Source organism: Camellia sinensis, chromosome 9 (genome assembly GCF_055761805.1).
Source record: "Camellia sinensis isolate YWXY chromosome 9, ASM5576180v1, whole genome shotgun sequence".
NCBI lineage: Eukaryota > Viridiplantae > Streptophyta > Magnoliopsida > Ericales > Theaceae > Camellia > Camellia sinensis.
Window position 1 is genome coordinate 121,960,533 of NC_138969.1, and position 15,772 is coordinate 121,976,304.

The 15,772-nt window shown below is 40.9% G+C and overlaps 1 pseudogene across 1 annotated transcript; it reads right to left on the bottom strand.

The window, feature by feature from the left end:
* Window positions 1-957: 957 nt before the first annotated feature.
* Window positions 958-12,727, bottom strand: LOC114305795 (E3 ubiquitin-protein ligase RGLG4-like; annotated as a pseudogene). The gene is made up of 9 exons (XR_014341311.1): window positions 12,643-12,727; window positions 6,813-6,917; window positions 6,448-6,588; window positions 6,253-6,366; window positions 5,988-6,085; window positions 5,838-5,890; window positions 1,786-1,897; window positions 1,554-1,681; window positions 958-1,087 (listed from the first exon to the last, which is right to left on the bottom strand). The product of XR_014341311.1 is annotated as an E3 ubiquitin-protein ligase RGLG4-like (transcript).
* Window positions 12,728-15,772: the final 3,045 nt, after the last annotated feature.

The window sequence follows — 15,772 nt, forward strand, 5'->3', positions numbered from 1 at the left end:
GGTACAATCACCCGGTATACAACCTGAGACGGCTGGTAATCTGCTGGCGGCAAATGGGACAGTTGGACATTCTTGACCCACATTCTCTACAAGTCTGCAAACAACATTTAATTATCACTCAAAATTGTCGAACTAACAAGGGAAAATATTATACAAACTAACAAATTTTGCAAAAGTTTCTTACTCAAAAATGTGATATGTGATATGTAATAATGAAACTGTGATATCTGTGAGACAGAACCACTAGAATAATATGACAGGAGGAACAACTCATGCAAGTAAGAAAAATTTGTAAAATTTGTTACGTTGTATAACATTACTCAAACCAAAATAATAATGTCATCACTGCATCTCACCGTGTGCCCACAGCCAAAAGCCATATCCTTCACATTAGTCAGGCAAATTGGGCAAACCTTCACTCAAATAAGAAACATAAAAGAAATAAAAGATTAATATTCTGAATAAATTATTGGAATGATCCATAAACGAAGGTCAATCCACTTGCCTCTTTACTGTACCTTTTTTTTTAATAAAGAAAAAAAAGAGAGAGATGCAGAAGAAATTTTGCCTCAAGATTTATGATGAGTGATTGACCCACCCAAGTGGTTCAATCAATTGATATGAGTGGCAAATTTATAGTCACTTTCATTTTTCCTTTGATATTTCGTCTTGTCTTGACTAATTTTTATTAGGTATACCAATTGAACTAGAAAATATCCAACTTTTCCGGCACCTTTCAAGGTATATAGGAGAACTTTTACAGCACTAACAAGCAATTGTATCTATGGGACAAGAGAACAATAATGCTGTGTTTGGTTGGGGGATTTGGGAAGGGATTTGGAAAGGAAAAGGGAAAATGTGTGTGAAACTATGTGAAATGTAAGTATATTTTTTTCACATTTCACCTACCTTTTCCATTTCCCTCCTCAAATCCCTCAACCAAACACAGCATAAGAGTCAGGCTATTACCTTATTTTGTTCATCCACCATAGGTGTTGAAAGATTGCTTCGTTCACGAGAAGGACGAGGAGTGTAAGGAACTGGAGGAGGGCGTGGAACTACTTTCTTAGCTTTTCCTGTCACACGTCTTTTGCCCAACACGATAAATGAAAGAGAGAGAGAGAGAAAGAGAGAGAGAGAGAGAGAGAGAGAGAGAGAGAGAGAGAGAGAGAATGCTTTTCATTAGACGAGGCCTTCAGAAAAAAGCCCGAGTCATTCTCTTTTATATATATAGAATTAAGTTGAAAGCATGTATGCATCCAGGAGAATTATCATCTCCAAAACAATAATTAAAAAGATGAAATGACCTCACCGTACAAATTTTTAAAATTGACAAGCATAGGGTATCATTCTAGGAACTCTCAAGGAACCAACATAAATTACTAAGTAAAACAATTGGAATGACCTCAGTTCCAAGTACTTCAAATTTCCACGGTGATTTCAAAGGAGCTCTTATCATTTGATGAAAGGCTCAAAAGTAAAAATTAAGAAAAGGATTAGTTTAGTACTCAAAATTTCAATATAAAGTGGAAACAAGATTAAATGCTCCTTACCCTAGCAAACCAAGCTCAATGGCTGTTTTGTATTGAATGGGGATCTCCATGAGAGCAGCAAGAGCAAATGCAGTTTCTTTCTCAGAGGAAGTAGCATCTTTAGACATAATGGCAGTGAAGTTAACAAACTGTACACATGGAAAACAGTCAACCAAAGAGACTCTTAATGTTGAATTATAACATGGGTAAGTTGCTTAAAGATATGCTACATTGCTAGCTACTGGCCTTGTACCTGAAAGTTATCAAATTCACGAGCAGGGACCTTCATGTCTTCCCAAGGCCCATCACCAACACCAACAAGAACAATTGATAATTTGATAATGGATAGTTATTGGTCAAATAAAGTAAAAAGAAGAAAGGGAGGGAGGGGCAAAATTGGAATGTTATTAGAATTTAGTTTTCAGTATCACTTCTTGATGTGAACTTTGCAAGATCTGCTAAACCTTCCAATGCAAAGCTTAATTGGATTAAAAGAAAAAACAAAAAATAATATAAAATAAAACCTTAAAAGTTGGGAGAATTATTATATTATTAATATCTTGATTCAAGATGATAAAGAAAAAAATTCATTCAGGTATATCTGTTGTATATACCACAGATTTATCAATTAAACACGAAGTTGCACGGGATAATGAAAGTCTTGAGAAGAGTAAGGGGGAATCTGGAGAGAGCCTATGTTTAATGATGACAAGGAACTAGGGAGTGTAGAGAAGGGTGAAAACTATGTTCCCTTAGCTGAATGGTTTGATAATAAGAAATTGAAGAAGAATAAGTCAAAAGGAAGAAGCCTCTTGAAAAAAAAAAATGATTAAGATAGTCTCTTGGGAACATTAGGAGTACGAATGACCCTATTAAACAAATACATATTAAGAAGTTGATTATGGATAATAAATTATACCTTTCAGGAATTGTTGAGACCAAGGTAAGGAAAGAAAACTGATTCCCACCCTGAAACATAGCTTGCCTACGAAATGGGTGGTGGTGCAAATTGGTAAATGCGATGGAAGAAGATAACGATCGAGGAAAATGTAGATTGCTTCAACGTGCGTTAATAAATCACTTTCCTTAAGATGATATTTGCTCCTGCCAATTGTAACAACCCTCATACTGTTTACCGATTAATGACTGATTAACCGCTAATTACTGTTAACCGAGACTGATTTTGACTGATAATTGAACTGCCTAAGGTACTGAACTGACTGACTGAAAACTGGAATCGAATTGACTGAGTATGTGTGTGTTACATTGTGTTCTATCTGTTTGACTGTATGATTATCTGTTCATGTCTATGTGTTTAAACTGCTAATTGAAGGCCTTATCGGCGGCCGAATCAGAAACCGATTAGTGTTCTATGATCGTCAGAATTAATGTGATTTTATAGTATAATTATCTGAAAATTCATTAGGTACGATTTAAATTAGATTAATTATTGATTAATCGCATAGTTTGGCTTAATTACCGTTCCGCCACTTAGTGGCCACCACATCACACCTCTTGAGCCTTTTACACTCCACGTATGTGATCAAACCAAACATTTCTTCTCCTCTTCTTGCCTCAACCGACCTTAGAGAGAGAGAGACTTGAGGAGTTGGTTTTCATCTTGAATTGTTTGGAATTGCTTGAGGATTGAAGTGTTGATTGCTACTTTGAGCTCCTAGACCTCGAACACAAGACTAAGGTAGGACATTCATCTTCTTGTTGTTGTCTTAGAATCCATTCTTGCACAATTCATGCTTTAATTGTAGAGTTAAGCCATGTTTTGGTGCATATATGTTGAATTGAAGCTCATTCCATGCTTGTATGTGTTCTTGGTTGAGTTTGGAGTTGAATTCATGGTAAATTGGTGCATGCATGTTCATGTTTATGTTAAATCCATGATTTCACCATGTTTTGAAAAACATTGGCTCTTTAGAGCATCAAATTGGAACTTTGAAATGATTTGAATTCATGCATGTTTGCATGTTCTTCATGTTCTTGAAAATGGTTTGAAATTGAGGTTGAATTAGACACCCTTGGGCTTTGATTTCTTAAAATTGAGCTTTAAAACATATTGTACTATGTGTTTATAAATGTTTTCCAGAAAATGAGCCCAAGAGGATTGGTTTTGCTGCATTTTAGCTTGAGTTTGAGCTTGGAGGTGCAATCTGGAATTCCCAGATTTCGCACTCCCGCTCGAGCGGGGAACTTGGCGCTCGAGCGGAGAATCCGAGCATCCAGCATCTCTCTGCACTGCTTCACTGTACGCTCGAGCGGAGGATTGGGCGCTCGAGCAGAATCATGTCTCACGCTCGAGCGGGAGTCGAGCGGAGATTTCACCCATCCAGTACTTTTACAGTACGCTCGAGCGGAAAAGTTTACGCTCGAGCGTGTACCTTTGTTGCATGACCGCTCGAGCGGGGGAAACCTGCGCTCGAGCGGGACTCTGTTTTTCTGAAAATTCTGAAACTGCTTTGTGATCGCATCCTTGCATCCTCATCCCATCCTAGGCATTCCTAGGCCTAGTTTAAGACATCTTAATGAGGATATAGATGTAGAACACACCGAGGCATTAGGGATTAAGTTATTATCTTTCCCAACTGTGTAGCTTAGTGTGTGTTCAATTTGTTAACTGTGTAGGGTTGGCGACTGGAGAGACACGCTCTAGCATACTGTAGCCCAAACTCTGTGAGTAACGATTGTGTAAAGATATGTTCACAAATGATTATCTTCTGAACAACTGAACTGTACTGTTTTCTGAACTGATTACTGGTAACTGAATGAATGTATGTCCTATATTCTGAACTGTATTGTGGCATCCTTAGCACCTACTGTTTACCGTTACTGTGACAGAAATCTCTGTCGGTTCCCTCGTGGAACCACTACTGTTTACTGACTGATGGCCATCATTACTGCTCGGTCTTTTAAGACCTACTGTTTACTGTACTGTTATGCTAATGGATGTACCGCATATGACTGTACTGACTGAACAACTGAACTACTGTTTAAATGAACTGTTTTCATTACTGTAAGGACATTCATTCTCAACCTCTTTACGCATTATGTTATTCACTGGGCTTTAGCTCACTGCTCATATATATATGTAGGTGTTCAGACACCAGACCGCAGCTAGGAGCGTCAGGATTACTCCTGTTTTGTCAAGCCAACCATTGTGCCTCATCGCGAGGTTCCGAGCCTATTGCGTTAAGGCTTAGGGGTGTTTTACACTTACCCCTTCTGTACTGGTTTACTGTTCTGTATAGACTGAATGTTTCCGTACTGTTATTTAGGGATTGAGTCCCTAATCGGAATGATTGTAATTATTGCATACTGTTCTGTACTGTTTATGTATGAATGTATGAAAAATCTTTTTGGCATACAGACTGTCACAGCTCAATGGACATTATTTATTTACTGAATTGGCTTCCGCCAGGCCCTGTACTCTGTTTTACTGTATTACTGTTCTGTAGACCTTTGGTAATCTCGGATTACTGGCCGGTTACGGTGCTAAACCCATAGGGCCGAGTTTGGGTCGTGACACCAATTCTACTGAAACTATTGTGCACCGGATTACCAGCGAATTTGCCTCCAGGATAAAATGAAGCCTAGTCTAATGACTGTTGTCTAATTGCGTTATGCACAAATGAAATAAGATCTCGACTACCTTTGGATTTTCAAATCCACCAAGTAGAAGAAGAGTGATATGAATTCTAGAGAGAAAATATGACATTCTATCTTCGACTTGTGTGATATGATGCAAGAGGAATGAATAATCATGAGACCAAAAATACCCAAAACCCAACACCAATGCTATAACCCTGAAACCACACTTGTTCTCTTGCTGAAGGGTAATTGGGCCCTGAAGCAAATCCGCTTCCTTGCTCACTCCCTGTGCCCTTGGTATACTTTCATTTCTCCTTCATCTCTACCAACCCTCTCAATATCACTCCTAGAATCCCCACAAGTTCTCTATTTATAGGCAAACCATAGAAATCCTAGTCCCACACAATTAATAAAACCCTACACATTGGATTCCTGATGAATTCTAGACTCCAAAACCAAATCCAAATACATGTAGAAACCAATAATTGTATGGGTCTCGCAAAATACAAGACACGCACCCAACAAAATTGACCTTCTAAAAGGCCTAAATAACTGAAATTTGTAATTCTAATCATAACCCAGTTCCATTACAACAATTATAATCCGACTAAACAGGATCAATGTAGCAAAAGCCTTAAACAAGATCTAAATGGACTAAAATATTGTTATGTCAAAATACCTTGCATTGACAATAGAATTAATTATTTCTCTTCTTGTGGGCTAAGTTCCTTGTCACCCGTGTTCACGCTTCTTGTGACCTTAATGAAAAATGAAATTATGTTTGGAGGCCAAGTGAGTGAGTTGAGTGTATGTGCGTATTCATGTGTATCAGAGAAAGGCAGCCTTAGAAGTGACCTGGCCATCTGCTATGATAACCAAAACATGGTATTGCCCACCACTTTTCTCCACAATGTCTATTGCAGCCTCAACTACTGGTGCATAAGATGTTGGTCCTTTAACACAATCAAATAAATATCTATAAGATTTCTTGAGATAATAAAACATTGATGGTATGTTATGATCAGAAACAACCCATGGATTAATTAGAAAAGCAGAGTGGTCTACAAATGACCAACAAAATATGAACACCATACAGATATAAAAGAAGCAAGACACCAACCAGACAGTCGCAAGTTTGGAACTATCTGCTTGTAGCAACTTAAGACTTCTTCAAAGCCATGGCAAGGTGAATGATCATTGTGAAAGCTAAACACTTCTTGATCAAGGGTAGTAGCTATCAAGGGAAAAATTAAAACAATGAATACAAGAAAAACTTGAATTCAGAATAAAATTTTCAAAGAAGATCATAACTTACAATCACCAAACCCAAAACAGGGAATTAAGTTATCTTCATCAAAGGGAGCCAATGTCTTTCCGATAATAGAGATAGCTTTCTCATATGGATTAGGTATATCACCAATCTTATGCAGGCTCCGATTGTTGAATGAGGTTTTGCCTTCAGTGACAACATTAATGCATTAGCCCCAACATACAAGTAAATTGAAGACAAACGCTCCCATAAGAGCATAAATAATCTAAAGGCAAATGCAATGTTTAACCAAATATAAATTCAAAGCCAATGTGATCATTGGTTTTAAGGCCATGGAATAATTATTAGCCAACTATGGAGAGGTCATGTTATTTTGTCAGAAAATAAACTTGTTTTACACCTATACAAACCTGTCCACTCATTGCTTTTTGTGAAATCTATTCCAATAATAAGATTTGATGACTCAAGGCCTGATTCTCTCAAGGCTGCAGTAATCTGAGAAAGGAAAGCATGTTCTGAACTGCATCAAATCAGGAGTTCAACGCAAACAAAAAAAAGAAAAAAAAGAAAAAAAGAAAAAGAAAAACAAAAGTATTTGCATAGAGTGAAACAATATAATCAGCCAATCTGCATATAGTGTTTAGTGATTACTAGAATTTAATGTCGATGGAAATTGGTAACAGACATGAACCCCATATGCTAAAGTAGACACTTGAGTTCGGCACAAAAAAGAAAAAAGAAAAAAGAAAACATAAGAATAAGAATAAATAAAGAAATAAAAACAAAAATAAGGTATTTGACGGCTATAATGGCGTCTCCATCAATTTATTCAACATCTAAGAGTATCAATGAAAAATTTTCAACATAAAAATGTTCAAGCTTCATTGGACACAATGAGTTTTCTATCAAACTTAGCTTCTTGTTTTTCTTGGTTGATTGATTCCTAAACAAATCAATAAATGACATGTACTAGTCAATGCCATCGTGTGTAAATTTAGGGGTGATGTTTTAGGGGTCTTAAGAATTTTCCATTGGAAGGATATATTTCTTCTTGTTTATTATTGCATAAATAGAGATTGACCAAGAAAAATGTTGCATCATGGATTTGCATTGAAGAAATCTGTCTTCTATCCACCAGTTAACATATACCATATTTGTCTAAAGGGTAGTGGCATTCAAGTGCAAATTTGTTGCAGTCAATAGGTTAAGCCGATGACCATTTCTTCCTTTTAAATGATTTTATTTATGAGTTCATTTCTTCCTTTCAAATAATTTTATTGATGAGTTCAACATCATGAGCATAAAGTAAATCAAATAATCTCCACTTCTTTGATAGAACTGTGGAAAAACTTTGATGTCTTATTCTAATTTGCACTGGGCCCATATTTCTCCAAAAAAAGCTTGTACATATATCAATGTTGTCAAATAATCTCCACTTCTTTGATAGAACTGTGGAAAAACTTTGATGTCTTATTCTAATTTGCACTGGGCCCATATTTCTCCAAAAAAAGCTTGTACATATATCAATGTTAGTACATAATATAGCCATGTGTGTATGTATAATGTAGCTGATCAAAGATATTACTCAAGAATGAAGAAGACTCCAAGAAAAGGGAGGAGAAGGTGGTAAGTTCCTTGGCCTAATTGTTTATAATTTATAGGACCAACCTTGTTATGAGTTGGGAATAGGACTCAGGAGTAAATTTGGAACTTGGCTAAAGATGAGGAAAATCACAGACAACGGGCCTACAACCAGCATACTTTTTTACAGCATCCATTCCATACAAAATTACTAAAACCTACGACTCGCAATTAGTAATTAATTTTTTACCTAAGAAACTGGCTAACAAGTAGAGGTATACTATGGATTGAATGAGAGAAAGGCGGCTCAATCCTCCAAGTTTAGTCAAGAACATGATCAAGCTCTGAACTGTTGTATTTTATACTTCGTTTTGTCACAAATTGAATCCAAAATATCAACTTGACATCCTTCATGAGAGGGTAATTTGTATAACCAAATTGGGCCGAGCTAGGAAGCATTGTTTTTGAATATTGGGTCGCGTTGTGGGCCAAGTAACGAGCTCAGGATAGCTCGGTGTGGGAACAATGGTTGATAAGTCGGTCGGTGAGCTCCAGTTGCGGTCGGTGGGCGAACCGAAGTGCTATGTCGACCACATATAGGAAGCCGAACTAGAGGTAGCCCAGCGAGAGGATTCAAAGCGATTGGTGATTGTGTGGCCCAGTTAGGGTATTTGTGCCAGGTAGCTCGGTTAGGTGTAACGAGCCGAGCAAGGTGATAACCATCTCACTTGGTTGGTAGTGAGTAGGGTGTCATCAGAATATGCATTATCCTTGGGAATGTAATTCCTAGGAGGACTTTGCTAATGAGAGCTAGAGTCCTACTAGGATTGTGCAAACCATCTCACTTGGTTGGTAGTGAGTAGAGTGTTATCAGGATAGACACTCTTCACTGGGAGTGTGATTCCTAGGAGGACTCTTATAAGGAGAGTTGGAATCCTACTAGGATTGTACCAGGCAGAATCTATAAAAGCTCGTAGCAGGACCTATGTACAGGTATCACAATTTTAACTCTAAAATACACAGAGCTTTTTGTCTATTGTCTATTTGCTGACTTAGGCATTGGAGAGGTATCCGGCACACACCCGCCAGCTAGCTTACGTTTGTGTTTTCAGGAAGTAAAGCGATGACGTTTGGAGGAGTGCAAACTTGATCAACAAGATTATATGAAAAAATTATTTCGAGCTCGTACAATTGGCGCCGTTGCCGGGAACACATTCACAAAGAATGAAACTCTTGATTAAGTTTTCTTTTAACTGATTTCAATGGCGCACAATGAAGACTTGCCACATTCTGCCATTGATGGGAAAATTTCGGAGGGGGGCGGATGGTGTGAAGGCTTACCTTTTATCCCACCCATGGTAGAGTTAGATCGCAGCGACGGAACTCGTGGAGGGATACCCATGAAAGACGGGGCTCTAGTCCTCGTCACTACCAAAGCCCTAAAAGGCAGAGGCGAAGGTTGGATCCTCAGGTTCTAGAAGAATGGGCAAGAGAGCAATCGTGACAGACAAGTCACACTATCGCAAGCTGAAAGTAGAAGCCTTAGGTTGGGTGATACACAATCAAGGACTTCCAGGATGCGCTACTCCAGGTCTAAAAGAACGAGGACTGAAAGGCCTTACATAGAGGGAAACAGTTATCGGCCCTCACACACGCACTAAATGACATCTAAGCACACGGAGTTGCCTAGGTCAACGGACCTACGAAAAGTGCTCGAGGAGAGGGCCTGATAGAAGGACACCAAGGCTCGTGACCCTCGCAGAGTTTCAGCCCTACAGCGGTTGGTCCGTAGGACGCATGGGAGTGTCGAGGTAGGGATGCCAGTGCCGCGCCTTACTTACGAACTAGCAAATAAAGTATTAGCAAGGTTACAAAGCTTTCCATTTGTTCTGGCAATTGAAAACGCACCACTACCCTCAGGCTTCCACCAGCCCAAATTCACCACTTATGAGGGGAAGTCAGATCCCTACATGCACTTAAGCCACTTTTGCCAGGTTATAGCAGTACACCGGCGAAACGAGGCTCTAATGTGTATCCTGTTTCCATCCAGCCTTGGCGACCTAGGTCTAACATGGTTTGAAATGTTGCCAGAAAGTAGCGTAGCTTCATGGGCGCAACTATCAGAAGTATTTGTAACCAGATTCAGAATAAACACCAAGACACCGGTGGAGATTGACCAGCTACTCTCCATAGATATGGGCAAGAAGAAAACATTGAAGTCTTACAACAATCAGTATTTGGAGACTTATAATCAGATCGGAGATTGCCCCACAAACCTAGTTATCGTATAGTACAAACGAGGCTTGCCGGCTGGCAATAAGTTGAGGGATTCAATGACAATGAGGTGACCCCTTACCATAGAAGCCTTGATGGAGAGAGTGCACCAAAACATCCGGGTAGAGGAAGATGGGGGGTGCAACAAGGCAGAGTGTGGCACAACAGTGATACCAGACAAAAAGCCTTTGGCGAGAGTTAACACGGTTGACAAGTAGGACCGATCGCGCAAAAGTCTTTACCCAACTGGGGGCAAAATGGGTTGGCAGGTTTGACCAACTCTTTCTGACAAATCTTTGCTCGACTGGGGGGCAATTAAGAAGGTTGGCAGGTTTGACCAACACTTTTTCTTCCTCTAGCCGAGATAAGGATCTAGGCTCAGGAAGGTTGGCAGATTTGGCCAACACTTTTTTATTCCTCTAGCCAAGACAAGGATTTGGGCTCAGAAAGGTTGGCCGATTTCACTAACAAAACTTTTTTGCACCCTTTAGCCGAGATCAGGATCTAGGCTAAAGGCGGTTGGCAGGTTTGACCAACACTATTTTCTTCCTCTAGCCGAGATAAGGAGCTAGGCTCAGGAAGGTTAGCAGGTTTGACCAACAATTTTTTCATTATTCAACCAACATAAGGATCACGGCTCAAGAAGGTTGGCAGGTTTGACCAACAAAATTTTTCGCACTCTTTGACCGGGATAATAGTTACCTCGGCCAAAACAGGTTGGCAGGTTTGACCAACAAAATTTTTGAACGATTTGACTGGAATGATAGTTACCTCGGCCAAAGCAGGTTGTCAGGTTTGACCAACAAATTTTTGAATGATTTGACCGGAATAATAATTAGCTCGGCCAAAGTAGGTTGGCATGTTTGACCAACAAATTTTTTTGAACTCTTAGGACCAAGATGCTTATCTCGGCCAATGAAGGTCGGCAGGTTTGACCAGTTTTTTGGATTCTTCAGCCAAGATACGTATCTCGACCGAAGAAGGTTGGCAGGATCAGGTAAGGCCAAGCTAATTAGTTTGGCTAAACATGCAGTCAGAATAATGCAAAACATTGAAAAAGAAACACAGTAACCAAGCAAAGAGATCGAAATTTTTCATTACAAAAGGTGGGAGATATAGCCCGATTACACAGAAAGAACGTCTTCTCGTGCGATTGCGAACTCGAAGGTTATATACATTGAAGGCAAAAATGCGAGGCTATTCAAATTTTTGGGAGGTACATGACGACTGTAACAGGAGAACGAGGCTAATAGGGGCACGCCACGTGTCCTAGGAATGACATTGTATCAAACATGCCAGATTCGTGGAAGGACGTGCTGAGCAATTGGCAAGACTTGTTGGAACTGAACGAGTTGCGAGACCGAACAACTTCTCTAGTTCAACAAAGTTGTGCGTTTTTAGCTAGGCTAAAGAAAAGTAATCCCAATCATGCTTGGCAGATGGAATTAAGGGGCAATTGAGAGGCTAATTTGTATAACCAAATTGGACCGAGCTAGGAAGCATTGTTTCTGAATATTAGGTCGCGTTGTGGGCCAAGTTACGAGCTCTGGATAGATCGGTGTTGGAACAATGGTTGATAGGCCGGTCGGTGAGCTTCAGTTGCGGTCGGTGGGCGAACCGAAGTGCTATGTCGGCCACATATAGGAAGCCGAGCTAGAGGTAGCTCGGCGAGAGGAATCAAAGCGATTATTGATCGTGTAGCCCGGTCAGGGTATTTGGGCCAGGTAGCTCGGCTAGGTGTAGCGAGCTGAGCAAAGTGATAACCATCTCACTTGGTTGGCAGTGAGAAGGGTGTTATCAGAATATGCATTATCCTTGGGAATGTAATTCCTAGGAGGACTTTGCTAAGGAGAGCTAGAGTCCTACTAGGATTGTGCAAACCATCTCATCTGGTTGGTAGTGAGTAGAGTGTTATCAGGATAGACACTCTTCACTGGGAGTGTGATTCCTAGGAGGACTCTTATAAGGAGAGTTGGAATCCTACTAGGATTGTACCAGGCTGAATCTATAAAAGCTCATAGCAGGACCTATGTACAGGTATCACAATTTTGACTCTAAAAAACACAGAGGTTTTTGTCTATTGTCTATTTGTTGACTTAGGCATCGGAGAGGTATCCGGCACACACCCGCCGGCTAGCTCACGTTTGTGTTTTCAGGAAGTAAAGCGATGATGTTTGGAGGAGTGCAAACTTGATCAACAGGATTATACGAAAAAATCATTTTGTGCTTGTACAATTGGCGCTGTTGCCGGGGAACGCATTCACAAAGAACGAAACTCTTGATTAAGTTTTCTTTTAACTGATTTCAATGGCGCACAATGAGGACTTGCCACACTCTGCCATTGATGGGAAAATTTCGGAGGGGGCGGAAGGTGTGAAGGCTTACCTTTTATCCCACCCATGGTAGAGTTAGATCGCAGCGACGGAACTCGCGGAGGGATACCCGTGAAAGACGGGGCTCCAGTCCTCATCGCTCCCAAAACTCTGAAAGGCAGAGGCAATGGTTGGATCCTCAGGTTCTAGAAGAACAGGCAAGGGAGCAAGATGAATTGAAATGGAGGATGACGGCAGACATGGAGACGATGAAGTGCCAGATAAAAGGCCAAGGGGTGGCAACAAAAGAGGGGTGCAAAGGCAACACATGCTCTTGCCACTCAGAAGATCGTGATAGAAAAGTCACACCATCACAAGCTGAAAGTAGAAGCCTCAGGTCGGGCGATACACAATCAAGGACTTCCAGGACGTGCTACTCCAGGTCTATGAGAACGAGGACTGATAGGCCTTATATAGAGGGAAGCAGTTATTGGCCCTCACACACGCACCAAACGACATCTAGGCACACGGAGTTGCCTAGGTCAACGGACCTACGAACAGTGCTCAAGGAGACGGCCCGATGGAAGGAGGACACCAGGGCTCGCAACCCTCGCAGAGTTTCAGCCCTATAGCGGTTGGCCCGTAGGACGCATGGGACTGTCGAAGTAGGGATGCCAGTGCCGCGCCTTACTTACGAACTAGCAAATAAAGTATTAGCAAGGTTACAAAGCTCTCTGTTTGTTTCGTCAATTGAAAACGCACCACTACCCTCAGGCTTCCACCAGTCCAAATTCACCACTTATGAGGGGAAGTCAGACCCCTACATGCACTTAAGCCACTTTCGCCAGGTTATGGCAGTACACTAGCGAAACGAGGCTCTAATGTGTATCCTATTTCCATCTAGTCTTGGCGAACTAGGTCTAATATGGTTTGAAAGGTTGCCAGAAAGTAGCTTAGCTTCATGGGCGCAACTAGCAGAAGCATTTGTAACCAGATTCAGAACAAACACCAAGACACCGATGGAGATTGACCAGCTACTCTCCATAGATATGGACAAGAATGAAACATTTTACAACAACAAGTTTTGGAGACTTTTAATCAGATTGGAGATTGCCCCACAAACCTAGCTATCGCACAGTACAAACGAGGCTTGCCGGCTGGAAATAAGTTAAGGAATTCAATGACAATGTTGTCACCCCTTACTATGGAAGCCCTGATGGAGAGAGTGCACCAACACATCTGGGTAGAGGAAGATGGGGCGCGCACCAAGGCAGAGTCTGGTACAACAGCGAGACCAGACAAAAAGCCTTTGGTGAGAATTAACACGGTTGACAAATAGGACCGACCGCGCAAAAGTGTTTACCTAACTGGGGACAAAATGGGTTAGCAGGTTTGACTAACTCTTTCTAACAAATCTTTGCCTGACTGGGGGGCAATTAAGAAGGTTGGCAGGTTTGACCAACACTTTTTTCTTCCTCAAGCCGAGATAAGGATCTAGGCTCAGGAAGGTTGGCAGGTTTGACCAACAAAACGTTTTTGCACCCTTTAGCCGAGATCAGGATCTAGGCTAAAGGCGGTTGGCAGGTTTGACCAACACTTTTTTCTTCCTCAAGCCGAGATAAGGATCTAGACTCAGGAAGGTTGGCAGGTTTGACCAACACTTTTTTCTTCCTCAAGCCGAGATAAGGATCTAGGCTCAAGAAGGTTGGCAGGTTTGACCAACAATTTTTTCATTCTTCAGCCGAGATAAGGATCACGGCTTAAGAAGGTTGGCAGGTTTGACCAACAAAATTTTTGGCACTCTTTAACCGGGATGATAATTACCTCGGCCAAAGCAAGTTGGCAGGTTTGACCAACAAAATTTTTGAACGATTTGACTTGGTTGATAGTTACCTCGGCCAAAGCAGGTTGACAGGTTTTACCAACAAATTTTTGAACGATTTGACTGGGATGATAGTTAGCTCGGCCAAAATAGGTTGGCATGTTTGACCAACAAAATTTTTTGAACTCTTAGGACCGAGATGCTTCTCTCGGCCAGTGAAGGTTGACAGGTTTGACCAGTTTTTTGGATTCTTCAGCCATGATACGTATCTCGACCAAAGAAGGTTGGCAGGATTAGGTAAGGCCAAGCTAATTAGTTCGGCTAAACATGCAGTAAGAATAATGCAAAACATTGAAAAAGAAACACAGTAACCAAGCAAAGAGATCGAAATTTTTCATTACAAAAGGTGGGACATATAGCCCAATTACACAGAAAGAACGTCTTCTTGTGCGATTGCGAACTCAAAGGTCATATACATTGAAGGCAAAAATGCGGGGCTATTCAAATTTTTTGGAGGTACATGATGGCTGTAACAAGATAACGGGGCTAATAGGGGCATGCCACGTGTCCTAGGAATGGCGTTGTATCAAACATGCCAAATTAGTGGAAGGACGTGCTGAGCGACTGACAATACTTGTTGGGACTGAACGAGTTGTGAGACTGAACAACTTCTCTAGTTCAGCAAAGTTGAGCGTTTTTAGCTCGGCTAAATGAAAGTGATCCCAATCATGCTTCGCAGATAGAATTAAGGAGCAATTGAGAGGCTAATTTGTATAACCAAATTGGGCTGAGCTAGGAAGCATTGTTTTTGAATATTGGGTCGTGTTGTGGGCCAAGTTACGAGCTCAGGATAGCTCGGTGTGGGAACAATGGTTGATAGGCCGGTCAGTGAGCTCCAGTTGCGGTCGGTGGGCAAATCGAAGTGCTATGTCGGCCACATATAGGAAGCCAAGCTAGAGGTAGCCCGGCGAGAGGATTCAAAGCGATTGGTGATCGTTTGGCCCGGTCAGGGTATTTGCACCCGGTAGCTTGGATAGGTGTCGCAAGCCGAGCAAGGTGATAACCATCTCACTTGGTTAGTAGTGAGTAGGATGTTATCGGAATATGCATTATCCTTGGGAATGCAATTTCTAAGAGGACTTTGCTAAGGAGAGTTAAAGTTCTACTAGGATTGTACAAACCATCTCACTTGGTTGGTAGTGAGTAGAGTGTTATCAGGATAGACACTTTTCACTGGGAGTGTGATTCCTAGGAGGACTCTTATAAGAAGAGTTGGAATCCTACTAGGATTGTGTCAGGCAGAATCTATAAAATCTCATAGCAGGACCGATGTACATGTATCACAATTTTGACTCTAAAAAACACAGAGCTTTTTGTCTAT